We start from the raw sequence: 20,745 nt of genomic DNA on the forward strand, positions 1-20,745 counted from the left end.
GAGTCTGTCTTAAAAAAACACAAGAAAGATGAAAACAGATGGCTTTGATACACACATGTAAGTCAGCACTTGAGAGATGGAGGTAGAAAAATTCAGAGTTCAAGGTCATCCTCAGCTACATATGAGAGTTTGAGAGGAGCCTGGGTAATGGGAAACCCTGTCTCAAACAAACAAACAAAATAACTATTTACAGAAGATCATTAATCAATTATCCCAACACCTTTAATAGATGCAATATTTCTTTTTCTAGATCAAAAACATCACATTTTGTTTTGTTCCGTGAATCTTGGTCTGTTTGTGACATTGACACTGCACTCTTCTGTCACCCCTCTCAATGTTTAGTAGCACAGGAGGGAACAGCAGATGGAGGAAGAAAATGAAATCCTTATTGAAGGTACAAGTTAGACAAGCACTGATTAAGTGACCCAACAATATGGACCTAGCTGCTGCTAACTGTACAAGATTTTCTGGAGTTTTCTGCTTTGCTATAATTTGATTCAGTAGAGTTTCTGGAGCTCACCACATTCCAAATATCAGCTATGCCAGGACAGAGAAGGAATGTCTTTTGGCTCCCATTGCCCTGTGCCAGGTCTACTCAGTTTGTTTGCACTGCTCCTGGAGCCTACATTGTAGAAAGCATTGGTGACTCCTCTTGTGTGAAAGAGAAAGAACTCAATAGGCAAAGGGGGAGGTGCTGGTAGTCCCTCACAGAGACCTACACTCAACACATGACATCTTGAAGAAGGAACCCATAGGGCTTTCAAAGATTTCAGATCAAAGAAATCTAAACTGGTTTTGTAAAAACCCCAGGAAATTTTCCCTTCCCACAAATTCAAATCAGGGCTCTCCTCTTCTCAGTCTGACAAATCTACCTCACGCTTCCCAGGCTCCCCATCATTATTAGTTTATAAAGATTCATTGATATTCAATTAAGTAGTTCTAATGTTCTCAATGCAGCCCTAGACAGCACTTTATAAAGAATACATCCGCCTTCTGGAGACAGCTGGGGAAGCCAATTAGTCCGGTAAATTTGCATATCAATCCAGCTGTGGAATGAAGTCAGCCTTGTTCACCAAGCACAAAGTGAAGAGCAGAGGGAGGGATCCAAGTGCCCCAAGTCCTTTATTCCCTCACCTCAAGGGAGCCCCAGCTTTCAAGAAAGCCTGTGAATACTGGGAGAGAAAACCCATAAATGCTCCCATTCGCTGCCAAGTTTGCGCTATCACGTGGAAGCAATTATTAATGGGGAGTGTGTAATGGCCTCCCAAAGGTTAAGACTAATTCATATAAATATTGTATCGCTTAGCAAAGGATTTTTGTTTGGGGGCTTTAAATTTGACTAGTAATTCTATTGTCAAGTTAAACTTCAATATAATGAAGTTCCGATTTTCTAATTATTCCATCAAATAGAAAAGATGTGATTCAACTCAAAAAATGAAAACATTTAAGGGTCTCTCCCATGCAAAATTGAATTTGAGGAAGCACTTTGGCAAGGCACAAAGAACTTTTAGTGATAGCAAATCCACTCGTGTGTGAGCTGGAAGCATCTAAGGTCATGATAATTAATCAAATTCTGCCCCTACTGTCCTTCCAAGGTGGCTTTGGGGTACTCTGCGTCCATTCTTATGTCTCCTCTGGTATATCCTTCTCCAATATGCTTGAAAGCAGTATAATAAGAGAACAAATCAAAAACAGTTCTATGAAAATGTCATAATAAAATCCTACTTTCTACGCTAATTTTTAAAAACAGGTAATAAAAAGCTTTTATAAATAATAATAAATATAATTATTTATAATAATTTATAATAATAATAATTTTATAATAATATAATAAGTTTATAATAATAAAACTTTTAAGTTTACAGTTTGATAAAATTGTATTGAAGTATATAGTTCATACACTCTGCCAATTTATATATACATTTCCACAACTCTCAAATATCTCGTCTGTACCATTGCAATCTCTATGATGCTTACACCATCCCTTGAGGCAAGACTGAAATATTGAGAACCCTGTTGTTTCTACAATGTTTTTGAATATATAGCATTCCATGTAATCAAGATGCATATTTTAAGGTGCATCTTAATTGTTTTACTGTCTGAACATAAAAGATGGAGTGTGTCTTGAATAATGAATGCTTTGATAACTCTATCCCTCTTCACAATCTGTTGTCAATTGTGAACAGGAAGAACACTTTATCCCTATCCCCTTGAGAGCTAGCTCCCTACCCAAGACTGACCTTGACACCTCTTTGGCCTCCATGGTGTGTTTGCCCAGAGGAAGAAAACACCAAAAGTCCACTGGAAGCCAAAGCACAGTGAGTTGCCTGCCTGGCTGTATATATTTCTTTTTCAAGGAGGAAGGACAGGCTGCTGGAGATGCCTGTGGAATTGATTCTGACTGGGAATTTGTCTTCTCTTCATTTGAAGAAGAAAAGTCCCAAGTCGGGATGTGCACTGGTTGATTTTTTAATTGTGCTATTGTTGTTTCGTTTTGTTTTATTTTTTGTCAACTTGGCAGAAACTAGGAAGAAGGAATTTCAATTGAGAAAATGTCTCCACTATATTGTCTCATAGACAAGTCTTTGGGGGACATTTTCTCAATTCATAATTGATGTGGAAAGGCCTACCTTTCTGTGGGGTAACTGTGGGCAGTACTTCCCCTTGTCAGGTGGTCCTAGGGTTATAATATAATCAAGCAGGCTAAGCATGCCATGAGAATCAAGCTAGTAAGTAAAAGTGTTCTTCCATGGCTTCTGCTTTGAGTGAGTTCCTGTCCTGACTTCATTTGGTGATGGAGTGTGATCTGGTAGTTGAAAGAAGAAATAAAACCTTTCTTCCACAAGTTGCTTTGAGTTGTGGTATTTATCACAGCACTAGAAAGCAAACTAGTACAGGATGGTATCTCTCTAAAATAGCATAAATGTTATGGTCACATAACTGACATAAGACAATGGCATCCTCTCTTGGATTCTTACATGAACACACCTGAAGGGATTGCCCCCTCTCTTCAGTATGCAATGAGCAGACACTGTGCCCCACCCTGACAGGCTTTTCTTTCTGGGTTTGTAAATAAGTTCCTCTAACGGTGTACATACTTTGTGTCTGCACTTTGTATATTTACTAAAACAGTTCTGACCTATATGTAGAGGTAGATGATCTACATCTGTAGGCTGTTAGTGAAGGTCTCTGAGATTTACATGAACTGAACTGTGTAACTGAACTGTGTACAGTGCCTTTCAGAAGAATCAGGCTCATAGGGTGTGTGTAGGTTTCTTTGGGGGGATTTTAACCAATCCTGCCAAGGCACACAGACTACAAAACATCTACACAGTGTTTTTCAAATTTAGAAATATTTAGACATTGTGTGTGTGTGTGTGTGAGAGAGAGAGAGAGAGAGAGAGAGAGAGAGAGAGAGAGAGAGAGAGAGTTTTGACTAGATGGATGCATGTGAACCACATGTGTTGTGTGCCTGTGGAGTTCAGAGGAAAGCACTGTATCCCCTAGAACTGGAGTTACAGGTGGTTGTGAGCTGCCAAGTCGGTGATGGGCACTGAACCTAGGCTCTTCACAAGAGCAAAAAGTGTTGTTAATCACTGAGCCATCTCTCCAGCCCCTGATGAAATTACTTAAATGTGTCATTAGTGAAAGAAACGAGGAGGAAAAGAGAGATGCTCTTCCAGATAGACAATTGTTTATTGGACAAATATTCATTGGATTGCTGTGAATCTCAATTTGTCATTGTTTAGCAGGTACCTAAGGCAGGTCTCCAGGCCTAATTTCCCACATCTATAAATGGGGAGATTGTAATAGTAGCTGTGTGCTCAAGTAGCAGGGGTTCTTCTTTCAGTTCTGAACTGTAACTATTAGACAATCTTCCTTAAGCTTTTCAATATTCTAGATTTTATTTATAAAACAGATATAGTGGTTTCAATGGGTGATGATACTGGCTTTGGAGATAAATAGGGATTTTCTTTTGTAGACAAAATGTGTATGGTTTTTTGGAAGCATATCTCACTAAGAAAAAGAGGAACCTAAAGCAGTGTGCTTGTGTTGCATGTAATGAGGAAAGGTGCTAGATTCTAGACCTAGATTAAGGGCCACACATCTTCCTTCTCAAGTACTTTTCACTGAGTCACTTCATTCCCATTCCTATGAGTGGAATTTACAAAAATATAAATTCCTAAGGTGTCAGACATTTTGGAACTCACTCTACCTCCTCTGTACTCAGTGAGCTTCTAACAGGATGTAGAAGACAAGAAAAGAAGATGGAGTACAAGTTCACTGAGCACTCATTCTGTCCCACTACTGGAATGGAAGCTGTGGGGTATAATTTTGTTTCCTCCAATTGCACTAGTCAGGTTTTCCCAGAGAAACAAAGCCAAGAGACATTTCTAACATCTTTCAACACACACACACACACACACACACACACACACACACACACACACAGAGTGAGAGAGAGAGAGAGAGCAATATTTTAGATAGTATAGATGATATGTAGAGTGAATATACAGAGGATATACATGTTCTATTGGCTGTGGGAACAGTATACATATATTCTAAGGATTAACATAGGATTAAGATCCTACTATGTCTACCCATGTATAAACACATATACATACATGTGAGAAACACGGATTCTCACTTCACAATAAGAGCAGGAGACACAGAGTAGTGAAAGCTTTGCAAAGCTTGGTGTCAGCCCAGAGCAGCGGAAGCACTGAGTTCAGAGAACAGTTCTTAGAGCCCTGAATGCAGGCTGCTTCCTCCTTTTCCTCATTGGCAGAGTATTCAGAAAGGAAAATTATTACATGCCTCTTAGATCTTATCCTGTCCTCTGCGGCTTATGTGTGTTTGTTTCTCAACAATGATTGTGTGGTTTCATTCCTTGGTTTTACAGTCTGTATTTTAAAGCTTATCACACCTGCAGATCTTTCAGTAAGTGTGGCTGTTAGTAAATTTCTACTCTAAACTTAAGTCTTTTGGAGGGGGACAAGTATCTAAACTAGCACATTTTAAGTAGCAGGCTGCTAGCAAGAGCCTAGTATTTGCTATTCATCTGGAGCTGGACCCAGCTAATTCAAGGTACTTTTATTTTTAAAATGAAACATCAGATTTATTTCTTATAATATATGCATACATATATGTATATGTATTGATATTCAGTTCATAGATGATGGTTATTGAGAGGAGAGAAGAGAGGGGAAGAGAAGAAAAGGGAAGAGAGAAAGTATAAAGAGTTGGCTCCTGTGATAAGATCTTCAGTCGATAAGCAAGTCTTACAATGAAACAACATCATGGCAGTAACCAGCAGCTCTCTATTTGAACATAAGACCCACTCAACAAGAGGGAGATCATGCCTGGTACTGGAAATCTAGTCAACTACCCAGAGCTAGTAAACACACAGATCTTGGAAGAGAATGTAAAAATGCCACTTTACTAAATCAGCATAATTCATAACTAGATTCTAAATATGTATCCTTAATAAGTGCACAGATAGAGTGTAGTCCTTACAATTCATAAAGGAAACTTGTCTTTGCCACAGACAGAAGCCATAACAGAAAATCACAACTGATCAAAATGCATAGTTGTAGAGTCCAGTATCAACTGATACATCTATAATACTTTTTCTATCTTAAAGCTCAGGGACCATTGCAGAAGAGGGGGTGGAAAGAGTGCAAGAGCCATAGGACCATGAAGTGTTTTCTGTGAGATTATGTCTCCTAGAAATATCAGAAATGCTACACTCAGTAAGTCTCATCAGCATGGCTGCCTAAACATGACCTGACCAAGGACCACATGAATAGACTTGGTAATGTGGGAGGGGAAGTTCAGGAGGTCTTAACTCTAGACAAAGAACTACAGGTAAATGGAGAATTCTTAGAGCCAGAGAAATGGTATTCTCCAGGGAAAAGCCCCCTGTCTTAGTTAGAGTTTCTAACACCATGACCAAAAACCAAGTTGGAGAGAAAGGGGTTTATCTGACTTACACCTCATTATTGAAGGAAGCCAGGACAGGAACTCAAACAGGGCAGGCAGAAGACATGGAGGAGTGCTGCTGGCTTGCTCCTCATGGCTTGCGCAACCTGCTTTCTTACAGAATCCATGACCACAAGGCCAGGAATAGTACCACAATGGGTTGGGCCCTTCCCTACAGCTGGATCTCATGGAGATATTTCCACACCTGGGGCTCCTTCCTCTCTGATGAATCTAGCTTGTGTCAAGTTAACACAAAACCATCCAGTACATCCCCCAATTGGTCATCTCATACCAGATAGTCAGCTCTGAGATCATATACAGGCAGATAACATGGTAAGGACTGAGCAAGTTGTGTCTTTGTATAAGGAATATATATTACATTATATCATATTTTATATAAATAAAGAAAAAGAAAACATGAATTTGGGAGGAACCAAAGGAGGTACATAAGAGGTTGGAGGGAGGAAAGGGAAGGAGGAGTATGATGTAATTATAACATCAGAAAATTTAAAAAGATATATATAATTCACACAAACTGAATCATGGACTTTTCTTTAGTGTCAAGTTTATTGCCTTTTGGATCAGAACTATGCTTGGCTCTCCTACATCAAAATCGTATCTTTTAAAGATATATAATAGCCTTCATGGTGGTGGCTCACACCTTTAATCCCAGCAGTCAAGAGGCAGAGGCAGGCAGATGTCTGAGTTCAAGGTTAGCCTGGTGTGCACAGTGAGTTCCAGGACGGCCAAGACTACACAGAGAAACCCTATCACAAAAACAAACAAAGAAAAATTAACTATTGCATCTTACTGGGTGTATCACTACACAGACATAGTTTAATGTGAGTAGCTATCTTACTGGGTGTATCACTACACAGACATAGTTTAATGTGAGTAGTAGTAGTTGTAAAATGCCCTAAGGTGGCTGTCAAGTACATGTTTGGCTCACCACTACCTCAAAAACAAATAGCAGAGCCAGGAAAGAGAGAAGGAACACAAATGAAGTGGGCTTAGCGTTGTTAAGTCTCTTGCCAAATTCTTTCCAGGTATAAATGAGAGCATGAAATGAACTATCCTTTGGGATCTTTCTCTGTAGCTGGGCTCTGTCTTAGCATAAATTTTCAGATGCCCTACTTCAAAAGAGCCTTTCCTCAAACCTGTATCATATCTCCCTTCCCCTTAATCAAATTCCTTAGCAAAACTAGTTTTCCGACACCACCTCCTTTGCTTTCTCTCCATCTATGGTTCAGTCTCTTGTAATTTTTGGCTCAACCATAACCCTTCTCCCTAAAAAGTAAGTTCTTAAAGTGAAACTCAACAGGCATATGTCAATTCGCAAGTCATTGCCTGACACAATGCTTAGTCAGCAGTGCTTCATTCTTAAAGGTCTCTTCTGCTGTTGCTTCCTTCACACTACTGTTTTCTTATTTTCCTTCTACTTCTCTAGAAGCTTCTTCTTAGTCACCTGCTTAGACTTGCCTTCTTCCTGCTATAAGCAATTATACAGCTACAGCAGTGTGGAGCATCCTTGAGCAGTAGAGTCCCCTCTGTCACCAGCAGTGTTCAGCTAAGTGTCTGTGAGAGACATTGTATACAAATTCCCCACATTCTACAAGAGGTTCAGGCTGAATGCCTTTAACGGTCTCCCTGAATCTTAAATGTTCTGTGTCTGTATGCTCAGTGCCAACTCAGGATTACTGAGAACAGGGAAAGCTTCCCTAGTTTTAAGCTAATTTAGTCTGAGGGAAAGTTGGCAAATCCTAGAAGATACAATAATTAAATGAAGTAGACCCACTTCAGTATATCCTCAAATAAAAGCTTTCCTGAACTTTTGGCCAGGACTTTCACAATGTCTTTATTTGATGAGCAGAAGGAAGAAATGGATTTTACAAGTGAATGACCTAACTATTAAATAACTGTCTGGGCTGCCCCTTTCTCGGGTGCTCTGGGCAGGTGGCAAGTAGGAATCTGTGAACAAAACCAGCTCCAAAGCACAGACTTTCTTCCCCCGCCCTGCCATCCATGTGGCACATTCTACTGCACATCTTAGCATCTTACAACTTTCCATTCATGGTCCCACTTCTAAACATCTCATCTACGGACTCAGAAAATGATAAGGAAACTGGAATAGCAGGATTGTGTTATTCTGTAAGACAGCCCTGGCTTTTACCCCTGGGATCCATACGGTGAAAGGAGACAATCCAGAAGTCTAGAGATCTGCAATTCTGTTAAGAGATTTGGCCACATTAGAGTTGCATGGGGATAGCTTCAAAAGCTTTTCAAGAAGCTCTCTTTGTATCTGCGAGATCACAAACTCAGCCACTGACTGTGTGGATGGAGAAGAGACAGATTTAAGAGCTATGGAAGGTTCAGAATTTTCTGAATTTAAACAATGGATAAAGTGGGAGTCCTGGGGAAAAGCCAGGCTAGTCTTGTACAGGCCTGATGCCCAGTGAGGCCACATTTGCAATGGCTATATCATGCCTTCAAGAGCATTCCATGGCCCTTCTCCTTCTTCCAGCTCTGACATTCTTTCTCTCCTTTTACCTTAATGCTTGCTAAGCCTTAGTAGAGACAGTGGTAAAAATGTCCTGTTTACGTCAGATTACTCAAACATCACTTATTCTCAGCACTATAAGCAGCTATGATTTCGCATTCACTGTGTTCACTACAAAGGGAAACTTCTTTAATTAAGGATGAGTGCTTGCCTATAGAGATAAACATAAATATATAGAAATAGAAGTAAGAGGCTTTTGCCCCATAAAAAAAACCAATATGCAGAATGGGAAAATATCTTTCCTAGCTACACATCAGATGAGGGATTAATATCTAAGAAATATATAGAGCTACAAAAATCAAATCGTCCAATTAATAAATGGGCTAATAAACAATTGAAAAGTTTCAACATCCTCAACCACGGGGAAATGCAAATTAAATGCAATTGGGACTCCATGTCATGCCAGTCAAAATTACAAAGCAGAAAAAAAGCAACAGATGCTGTCAAGGATGTATGGAATCAACAGCCATTCACTGCTGGTGGGAGGGCAAACTATGGAAATCAGTATGATGATTCCTCAAAAAAAGAAAGAAAGAAAGAAAGAAAGAAAGAAAGAAAGAAAGAAAGAAAGAAAGAAAGATGAAAAGAAAGCTATCAGGTTACTCACATGTATGACTCCTGGGTATATACCGAAAGGATTCTTTTTTTTTTTTCAAGTACCAAAAATTTAACCCAAAGCCGTGCAGAATAAACACCCTACTTCCATGCTACAGCCACAGCCTTCAAACCTGAAGGATTCTATATCCTACCACACATCTTACACATCTGTGTTTATTGTTCCTCTACTCAAAATAGGAAGGAAATGGAATCAGCCTGAACACCCATCAAATGATGAAAAGATAATGAAAATGTGGCACAAATACACAATGAAATTTTTTTCAGGTATAAAGAAAAGCAATATTTTTTAAATTTTCAGGAAAATTGATGTAACTGAAAACTATTAAGTAACATAAAATTCAGAAAGACAGATTCTGGGTGTTTCTCTTGTATTTGGAACATATATGTATGCCCAAATGTGTTTGCATATGTGTATGCATGTGTGTCATGAAAGTAGAAAAGAGACCATGAAAAGGAGTGAGACCCTGGAAGGTAGGGGAGGGACAGAACATAGTGACATGAAAACAGAAGGCAGCACTCTCTGGGAGAAAGAGAGAGAGCAGTTGGCAGGAAGTACAGGGAAGGCATGAGGAAGGGATCAAATGAGAACAAAGCAGAATGACTCGTGTATATGAAAATGCTAGAATGAAGTCCTTTACTTCATATGCTAACCTGAAAGTAATCATTTAAAATATGGCTTGACAAATACTCATACAAAATAATTACAATATTTACATCTAAACTAAAAATATTTTTCATATTTTACCTACTTCCAATATACAAAATTGTGATTACAGTCTAATACATTTTTCCTATTGCTTAAACATAAAACATGTGACTATTAAAGAATAAAATAAAGCTCTCCCACAAATGAGCACTATGTTGGACATGTGGTGTATACCTATATCCCAGTACTTGGCAGGCTAAGGCAGAAGTGATTAGAGAGACAGACTACATAGTGGGAAGAAAGGAAGGAAAACTAACTATTACACCTTTGCTTAAGAAAAAAACACAAATGTTCTCATTAAACAGTACAAACTATATACCTCAATTCTTGTTGATGCCAGTGTATATTGGCTTTATTTATATGTTTATTTTTAGCTGACAAATAAAATGTATATAAATTTATGATTTACAACATGATGCTTTGAAATAGGCTTCCATCTTGGATGACTAATTGAGCTCATATTTCAAGTCTACCATAGACTGTTGTTAACCATGTTGTTGTTGGCCCTGAATATTGTACTGGTCTCTTCTGCCTCAGTGCAATTCTCTATCTACTAAACACTTGGCTCCTGGCATGTATATTCTGTTCTGCTTCTGTGAGCACATAATTAAAATATTTTATAAGGTTAAATGTAAAATCTAAAGCTATGAAATTCCTGCAAGACGCATTGGACAAACCTAGGTGACCTTGAAGAGACAAAAAAAGGTAAATCTATGAAAGAAAAAAAGAACTTATTCTTCAAAATCTAAATGCTGTGCAAGCAAGAAGATATGAACCCACATAAAATCCAGGTACTTAAAAATATAAGAAGAAAGAGCATGTGGTAGTGCAAAACTTTAATCCCAGCACTAGAGTCATGTAAATCTCTGTAAATTCAAGGCCAGCCAGAGGACAAAGTGAGAATCTGTTTTGGGATATATTTGTTTGTGATTTTTTTATTTCAATTAGAATCAAGCTTGTTTTACATGTCAATCCCAGTTCCCTCTCCCACCCCTCCTCCCCTGCCCTCAATGGACCCCCTATCCCAACCTCTTTCTGCTCCCCAGGTTGGGTGAGGTCTTCCATGAAGGATCTTCAAAGTCTGTCATATCATTTGTAGCAGGGCCTAGACCCTCCCCAGTTGGTCTAGGCTGAAAGAGTATCCATCTATATGGAGAGGGCTCCCAAAGTCCGTAAACTAGGGATAAATACTGATCCACTGTCAGAGGCCCCACAGATTGCCCACACCTACAAACTGACATCCCTGTTCAGGGGGTTTGGGTTGGTCCTATGCTGGTTTCCCAGCTGTCAGTCTGGGGTCCATGAGCTCTCCTTGTTTAGGTCAGCTGTTTCTGTGTTGTTCTCCAGCCTAGTCTTGACCCCTTTGCTCACCACTCCTTCCTCTCTGCAACTGGATTCCAGGAGTTTGGCTCAATGCTTAGCTGTCTCAAAAAACAAACAAACAAAAGATCTGTTTTCAAATTTTAAACACATAAAATATAATAATTCTTACATTTCAACAAGAAAATAAGCCAATAAAAGTAAGTAGGTTTAAAGGTTTAAACAGACATCTTGCCAATGGATGAAAACCATCATATAAAAGATTTTACTCAGAATTTAGCAACATGCCTTTTTCTACTTCTGTAGTTATGTCTTTCACCAACATTATATACCTCTGAAATAAGTTAAATCTTATTTGCAAAATGTTTAAGATAGGAGACATTACCATGACAGTGATAGATCACTTGGAAAATGTGGTTTAAATAATATTTTAAAGGGTAGAACTAGTGAGTACTGGCTTAAGAAAAACTCATAGGAGCTGAAGAGAGATAGATGGTTCAGAGGATAAGAGCACTGGCTACTCTCCCAGAGGACCTGAATGAATTTCCAGCACCCACAAGACAGTTCACAGTCCGCTGTAACTACAGTCTAGTCCCTGTTGACACTACACTTAGGTGGTGTCAGACCAACAAAAATATCTATGTGCATGAAGTATTTTTTCTCTTTTTTCCTTTTTTTGAGATAGGGTCTCTCTGTGTCACCGTGGCCATCCTGGAACTCACTCTGTAGACCAGGCTGCCCTCAAACTCACAGACATCTGCCTGCCTCTGCCTCTTAAGCACTGGGATTAAAGGCATGCACCACCACTGCCCAGCAATTTTTTAAATCATATAAAAATAAAACTCCTACTTATTTTAAGTTTATATCATAGAGAATATATCTGTGGTGTTGATATTAATATGATCAAAAGTACAATAGTTACTGGTTTGCTAAATAAGAAAAACTACTCAGCCAGCTACAGAAATGAAATAATGTGATTTTTCTATAAAATAGATAGACCTGGATATTAACATGCTAAGTAAAGCAAGCCAGTCCTGCAAACAGAAGTGCCACATATTTTCTCTCGTATGTAGAATTTAGAGGGAAAAAATAAAGGACATGAAAATGAAAGGGGGATTGTCAGTTGGGGTTTCAATTGCTGTGAAGAGACACCACAACCATGGCAGCTCTTATAAAGAAAATATTTAATTGACATGGCTCACTTACAGTTTCAGAGGTTCAGTCCATCAAGATCATGATGGGAAGCATGGCAGCGTACAAACAGGCAGATGTGATGCTGGAGCTGAGAGTGCTGCATCTTGCAGGCAACAGGGACTGTCACACTGAGGGAAGCTTGAGAAAAACAGACCTCAAAGCCAGCCCCCCAAGTGACACACTTCCTTCAACAAGGCCACACCTCCTAATTGTGACACTCCCTTTGGGGGCCATTTGCTTTCAAACCAGCACAGGGATTATTAGAGGTGTGTAAGAAGAGGAAAGAGTCTGTCTGGGGGGCAACAGGAGAAAAATGGAGTGAATCTAGTTAAAGAACATTCTGTCCATGTTTGGAAATGTCGCAATGAAACAAAGAAGTAGATGGAAGAAAAGAGCATCATGTGCTATTAAGGATTTGCTTTCATTTTTTAAAGATAATTTTATCAGACATAAATTTTCTGCTTGAACAGTCTTCACCTTCTTCATGCTTTTTGAAAAGAAATCAGCTATAGTTTGTTGTATTTGTCACTTTTTATCACTGTGACAAAGTGTTTAGGAAAATAACTTACTAGACACAGGATTTGAGTTTCAGTCTTGTGTACTCTTTCTGGCCTGTGGGTAATAAGGCAGAGAACACTCCAGTGAAAGGGCATGCCTGAGGAAAATCACTCATGTCAATCAGGAAGGCAAGAGAGAAGAAGGAAACTGAGGAAAGGGGAAATATACACCCCAAAGGTACGCCCCAGGAACCCAACATTATCTAAACAGACCTTCCCTCCCAATAGGACATTGAACTACAGACCCATCATGGATTAATTAAAGGAGGAATTAGCACCCTCATGATTCAATCACCTCTCAGCAGCACTTTCACCTGGAGACAAAGGCTCCCTATCATAAATCTTTTGATAGGGAGCATGTCACATCTGAAGCCCTAACAATCCTACTGAGAACATATGATGCTTTCAACATTCTCTACTTGTCTCTTGCTGGTTCTAAGAATGAGTCTATCTGAGACTGTTCTACTTAGAGGTCATTGAGCTCTTGGATCAAACAGGGAGGGGGAGGCCACAAGAGTGTTAGTGAAGGGCTATGAGGAGGGACAGCTAAAACTATGAGTCATTTGAGGTGTTTATGGAAAGCTAATATGGTAGAAGCTTCCTAAAAATATACATATACAAAATATAGAAGATATATAATATATAAAATGGAATATATATATTTTTATTATATATACAATATGGAATTGCCAGATAACTCAGAAGACAGAGCCTGAACTGGGAATCTCTTGTCACCAAATGAAGCTTCCAGTTCTGGGAATCAGCTACCTCTAATAGAGTTGGCCACAGGGGCCCCATGAGAACCTCCAAACAATACAGGCTATTGCCAATGTTATTGATTGCTCTCCATAAACTGACAATAAGACCCTATTGCTGAAGACAATACCTACACAAATCATTGAACATGAAAAAAATGAGCTGATGCCTATCTAGAACCTTCACCACTACTGAGTAGTGTTCATGGTACTGGAAGGTACTCTGCATTCTAGTAAAGGAGAAAAGTAAACACCAACTCAGCTACAAACCCTCTGGTCTACAATGGTGACTACCATACAAGATGTGCTAATATAATTCTAGCTCAAAGCCTGTGGGACTAACCAACTAATATCTTAATTGACTTAAGGGCCACTCCATGAAATAGATCCCATCCCTGACACTGCTCAAGTGGCCAAGAACCTGAGACTAGATAGGTCAGGGACCTAAGGGAAAACCAAATATTACTGTTGAACTAAAGCAATGTAGCCATAAAAATGACTCCTGGTAACATTCTGCTATCTATATCACATAGATCATCAGGGAAATTTCCCACAGCTAGACATTATGCAGAGAGTAAGAGACCTTGGAAAACTCGGTCCTAAGTGGATTGTCTCCATTAAATCTCTCCTCTCACAACTCAGAGAATCCTATAGAAGAGGAGGAAAACTTGTGAGAGCCAGAGGGAAGAGAGGACACCAAGGAAACAAGGCCTTGCAGATACAGTGTCATTGATGGTCCTGTGAACTCACAGAGACTGTGGCAATATACACAGGGCACACACAGGTCTGGGCTTGATGGGGTCCCAGTGCTGAGAGGGGAAATGGACACATGCCCATAACCCAAGAGCTATCTGCAACTGATAACTTGCAAATGAAAACAGTTTTCTCCATCTGAGTCTCACTGGGTATACAAAGAACTCTTAAGGCCAGGTCCCATGCCCAGCAGTAGATGGCCAACAAAAAAATTATTTGATGGTGTTTTGGGAGGTCTTTATTTTGTTTTTTATCATAATACTTTGTATGGGCATTTTTTCTTTCTTTTTTTTCTCTTATAGGTCTTTTGCTTATATATTATGGCTTCTACTTTGTGGTTTTGTTCATACCAGTAGGGGTGTCTCTGCCTGGATGCTTTCTTTCTTCTTTGGCTGTTTTTCTGTTCATTTGTTTGTTTTGTTCTATTAAATTTGTTTCTGTTTAATCATTTTTAGAAGCCTCTTTATTTTCTAATAGGAGAGAACAAGCAAAGATGTGGATTTGGACAAGTGGGAAGAATCTGGAAGGAGTTGTTGAGTGGGAACCATAACCAGAATATTTTGTAGAAAAAAAAGCCATTTTCAACACAAGATGATTTAATAAAGAAGAAAAGGAAGACAAGGAGGAGGAGGAAGCAATAGTAATAGTAGTAGTAGCAGCAGCAGCAGTGGAAATTCGGCCAGAAATGTACCTCCTTGAGAATAAGATAGTGGCCCTCATTTTTAAAGTATCCCTTTTCGGTGGTGGTGCAGGTCTTTGATCCCAACACTCAGGACGCAGAAGCAGGAGGATCTCTGTGAGTTAAAGGCCAGGCAGGACTACAAAGTGAATTCCAGGACAGGCTCCATAGTTACTGGGAAACTCTGTCTCAAAAAAACAAAAACAAAAAATTAAACTATCCAGTTTTTATCATTTGGTCTTTTGCCTTATGCCTCCTACAGTGTTATAGCAGTGCTCCTGGAAGAAGCAACAGTTCACAATTAGTGATACTGCATCTGCACTCAGTAAGCAGGAACAGAGGAGTGCTGCTGTTTAGCTTTCTAACTTCTTTTTATTTATTCTAAGACAATGCCCTGTGGGATGGGGATGATGTCATTTAAAGTGGATCATCCCACCTCAGTTAACATACTCTAATCCCTCCCAGGCAGGTGTTCCCAAAGGCTAACCTAATCTGGATAAACTCTCACAGTTGTGCCCCTGAAGCTTTTCTCCTAGATGATTCTAAGTCATACCAACTAGACAAGCAAACTTAACTATGGCATCCACTAAGCCTAGCAGACTCCTGTGCTTTTTAGACATTTAAAGCTTTGACAAGTCCTTCCTGAGAAACTTTCTGTTGACTCCAGTTATTATTTGAATTGATTTTCCCCACTTTCCTGTTTTCCATGAGACTTATTTGTACTTTATCATTTATTCTTTTTTCTGCCCACTTTAAGCTTAGTAAACTTACTCATCTTTAATTCTGTTTCCGAATAGATGTATCCAGACCTGAAGTTTCTTGTAAGCACTACTTTCACCGTACTTCCAAACTTTTGCAATTGTATTTGCATTTTCAATGTAGTTCAAAATATTTTAAAATGTCTATTAAGACTTTTTGTCTGATACTAGGTGGTGATGGTGCACGCCTTTAATCCCAGAAATTGGGAGGCAGAAGCAGGCAGATCTCTGAGTTTGAGGAGAGACTGGTCTACAAAGGGTGTTTCAGAACAGCCAGGACTACACAGAAAAAATCCTGTTTCAAAAAAAAAAAGAATTTTTTTCTGTGGATTATTTATACATTGCTTAATCTCCAGGTTATTTAGGGCTTTCTGTCTGTCTTTCTGTTATTGATTTAACTTCTCCATGATGTGAAATAGTACTTATATATGATTTGTATTCCTTTAGACTGGTTAAGGTATAATTTTTTACAAGAACATAATAATGTATCTCACACATGAGGTTCCGAAGGATGTATTCTGCCTGCTCTGAACAAAGTGCTGCCTAAGTGTCAATTAGACACAGTTGATTGATGGCACTGTTCATTTCAACCTTGTCCTTACTGATTTTCCACCTGCTGACTCTGTCAGTTACTGATACATGGGTGTTGAAGTCATCAATGATATTTTTGGATTTGGCTTTTCCTTCTTGTAGTTCTACCAGTTTTTAATTCACGTATTTTGACAGTGTGCTTTTAGGAGCACCAAGTTTAAGGATTATTATTTATTCCTGATATTACAGTATTATACAGGACTGTTCTTCACACCTAATGATTTTTCTTGTCTGAAACTGTTACAGATTTTGGCAGCTGTCTTTAAGTTAGCAATATTATGGTGGGTCTTTTCATATTTCTTTATTTTTAATCTAGCTGAGCATTCATAGTCTATGTTAATGTGTTTCTTATAGAGAACATATGTGATCCTTGTTGATTTTTTTTAAATTTAAAGCAGTGTCTTGCATTGTAGCTCAGGCTGCCTTGGAGCTTACAGGCCATTCTAGTCTTGAACTTGCAGCAATCCTGCTGCCTCAGTCTCCTGAGTGCTGTGCTATAGGTGCATACCCCCACACCCAGCAAAAGAGTCTTTGGTATTTCACACCCACAAACATAGCCATATTTATAAGTATATTGTATTTGTTATGATGGGTTTTTTTTGCCTTGATTCTCCCACCCCTCTGCCTTCTCCAGGTTGAACTGAGCGTTTCATAATTGTGTTTTCTTACCCCCTTACTTATCAATCATACATCTTTCGTTAGGTATTTCCTGGTTTGCTGGGAGCTTGTGACATACATTTAGAGCTAATCTGAACCAACATTTGAAAAACACCACACCATTTTCATAGCAGAGTTGCCCCAGTTTTTCCTTACTCCCCCGAATAGCATTGCTGTTCATTCACTTAGCAAATATTGCAACATCAATATTATTATTTTCACAAATTGTTTTCTATTAGCTCAAGTAAGAAAATGGAAACTAAAGAACTTGTTTTCCCCCACAGCCCTTGTCTTATCCATCACAATGATCTTAAATTACTGTTCTGATCATTATAATAGCTTTACCATATGCTAAGTGCGATTCTGGTATTTATCTTGTCTCATTAGAAAGTGGGATTTTTGTTGCCAAAAAAGTAGTAGTTGTCATGTGAAAAGAGGTTTCTTTGAGTCTGGTTAAAATGCTTAAGAATTTTAAGAGTGTCCCATAGTTCAAGTTTGTAAATAAACAAAACTCATGGAATTGAATACGATGATGAAGTTTGTCATATGTGAATCATGTCCTAATAAAATTTATAATATAAAGATGGGGAGAGATAGACACATTTACTGTAGACAGTGTTAAAATGTTTGTTTTGTTAATAAAATTACCTGTTGCTGTATTATGTGCCTGTTCAACTTAATACAGATTGCAAATACACCAAACCTTTAAATACTCCTCTGAAGCTTTAAAAATTATTTATTTATTATTATTGTGTATAGGGGGTGGTCAGGGAACAACTTTCTTGAGTTAGTTATCTCCTTCTACTGTGGGTCTGGGGATTGAGCTCAGACCATCAGGCAGTCCCAGGGAGTCTGAAGTTTGGTGGAGGGCAGTGCAGTCTGCAGTTACTCTGGAGACAGGATCACCCCCTTTTTTCTGAGCCTTGGTAGAAGTAAGAAATCTCTAGTGGCTTGGGTGCTTTGCTTTTCTGATCTTCAGTTTGAGCCCCAATATCTGTCTCTGGGATTTTATTATTCGTGCTACATGTTTCCATTTAAACAAAATTCTGCAATGAGCAACATGAATGTAAATTGGTCAGAAGAGGGCAAAAGGAGCCTATACGAAGACTAAGGTGGCTGTTACATTGGTGCACACAAAGGAAAAATTGGCCAAGATGTCACGTTACAGTATACCTTATATTTCAGTTGCAAGCAGAAAGATTAGCATTCAGAGAAATCCGGCAAGACAAGTTGCTTGCTTGCTGCTAAGTGTAATGTATATCTAAAATCCTAGCACTTGGTACTCAAGGAGGCTCAAGTGAGGAAACTGGGATCTCTAGTTCAAGGCCAGCCTGGCTGCATAGTGAGACATTGTCTCAAAAAATTGAAAATAAATAAACAAAATTGTCTGCTTGCAAGAATTCCTTGATTGGGAAGCACGTTTGCAGTTAGAGTAGAGAACGGGTCCCTTGGTTGGGGGTGGGGAGGTTGGGGAATGGCAAGACTTTGACATATGTATGGATAGTCCCAGTAAAACAAGGAAACTCGCTGCATTTGAAAAAGAAACTGCTTTGCTCCTAGCCCCAACCAAGAGTGGTAAGCCAGACCTGTGAATTCTGGGAGGAAACAAGAGCACTTCTGGGATTCTGCACAGGGGTAATTATGCAAAGGGCAGGACAGCCTGCTGAGCAGAGACTGAGGCTTTCTCAGGTCACTAATGAAATGAGGCTGAGGCTGGGCACTTGAGGGCAAACTTTGGAGCTTTGTTTTAATAAAGGCTTCACCCCTTCTATTTCCTCTTTGAATCTGGCACTGCTAAGGGACTAGAGAATGGCAGGCAGCTTGGAGCATCAGGCCCACTACCTTTAGTTTGGACACTTTGGCAGTCTCTCCCAATTCTTTGGCAAGGGGAGGGTGGGGTATGGGTAGGAGGGTTGGAGGCTGTCTCTTGGCCTGTCTGTAAGTACATATGTAAGCATCCATTTCAGACAACCACAAATATTTGTAAGGAGGGATGCAGAGTATGGAACCCGAAGACCAGCAGTCTGGCTAGGGAACCAGTGGGGAGCTAGGTTCACTATAACTTGAGGATTGAAATCTAAGATGAGCTCAGTCTGCCAAAACCTGGATAGGTCAAATGAACATGCACTACTGTCTATGTCCATTGCATATCCGAATGTTAAATTTGCATATCTTTTAAAAACAAACAAACAAAACTGGTCTGGTAATATGCCTCAGCAAGTAAAGGCACCTGCTGCCAACCCTGTTGACCTGCCTTTGATGAGTAGAATCAACATGCAGACAGTGGCACACACAGCTCCCCCTCCCCCGCCACACACACACACACACACACACACAAAAATAAATAAATAAATAAATAAATAAATAAATAAATAAATAAAATGATAAGTCCTCTAGGACTAGCAGAGGTTTTGCTTAAAATAAATAAGAATTACATATATGTATAATATATGCCATGGTGTCCTAATATATATTTGAAATTTTGAAAACTTTCTTTGGAGACTGAGGTCAGGAGGGTTATTCAGTGGCTGGAGTCCTGTCACCCATTCCCTACTCCTCTGTCTCCTACTTTCACATAAGCTGTTTTGCTTGATGCCTTCCACTTGTAGGGTTTGGCAGGATTGAGGTCTAGCTTTAGTCCTTCCCCCAGGAGAAAAATAGCACCCCATGAGAAGAAAACTGCAACACCTGTATGCCTCCATATCCCCACCTCCTGCAGTGTGTCCCCCAACCCTTCCTCCCCAAAGTTTGCTAATTAAAATAACTGAGGTGAGAGAGGTTCCAGGATGCTGCATGTTTGTGATGGAGATGGAAATTGCAGTCAAGTCTTCTTTTCCTCCAGGACAGTGCTCTCCCCACCACCCACACACCCTACACATACACCCCCATACGTAACATCAAGAAGAAATGAATGTGTGAAAAAGTCACATACTAAAGCCACAGAACCATATTTATTTAATTGCTACCAAAAATGCAGAATTGAATTAAGGCAGTATGATACTCCATTTGCTTCTAGCTATCAGTTGTTACCTCAAATTCCCTTTAAATGAAGAACATAGTTGTAAAAACTGATGGTGTCAAAGCATGATTTTTAAAAGATAGTGTTCAAAAGAGTGATTATGAATTATAATATTACAAACATAACCGTATTTGCCACTCAGGATTACCAACCATAAGAAATTACTTGCACACGGATCTATTTCTGTGGAAATAAAAGAATGTCCTGTCCAATGCTTGAAAAACTCAAATGACCAAAAATAGGGTAAAAACATCTCACCATTTGCAACTGAATCTATAAAAATAAGCACCAAAGTTTAAATATACACAAAATAGAATCAACTTAATATGACCCATCATTCCTTTGCCACTTGATCTGACAGGCATTAAAATGTATTTTAATAAGAACTTATCTATGGGCCTATTTTGTCAAGGAAATCTTGAAAAGCATCTTTCAAGTGTTTGCACTTCATCCTAAGTCCTTTTCTGACTGCCATTAAAGGTACAACACAGAGCTACAGTTACAACATGAAGCTGTGAGGTCACAGTCACATTAAAGAGCTGACCACCAAGACAGCCTTGAGCAGTGCGCATGCATTCCTCCCCCAGCCCTGGGAATGG

This window comes from Cricetulus griseus, chromosome X, assembly GCF_003668045.3.
Source record: "Cricetulus griseus strain 17A/GY chromosome X, alternate assembly CriGri-PICRH-1.0, whole genome shotgun sequence".
In the NCBI taxonomy this organism is placed as follows: domain Eukaryota; kingdom Metazoa; phylum Chordata; class Mammalia; order Rodentia; family Cricetidae; genus Cricetulus; species Cricetulus griseus.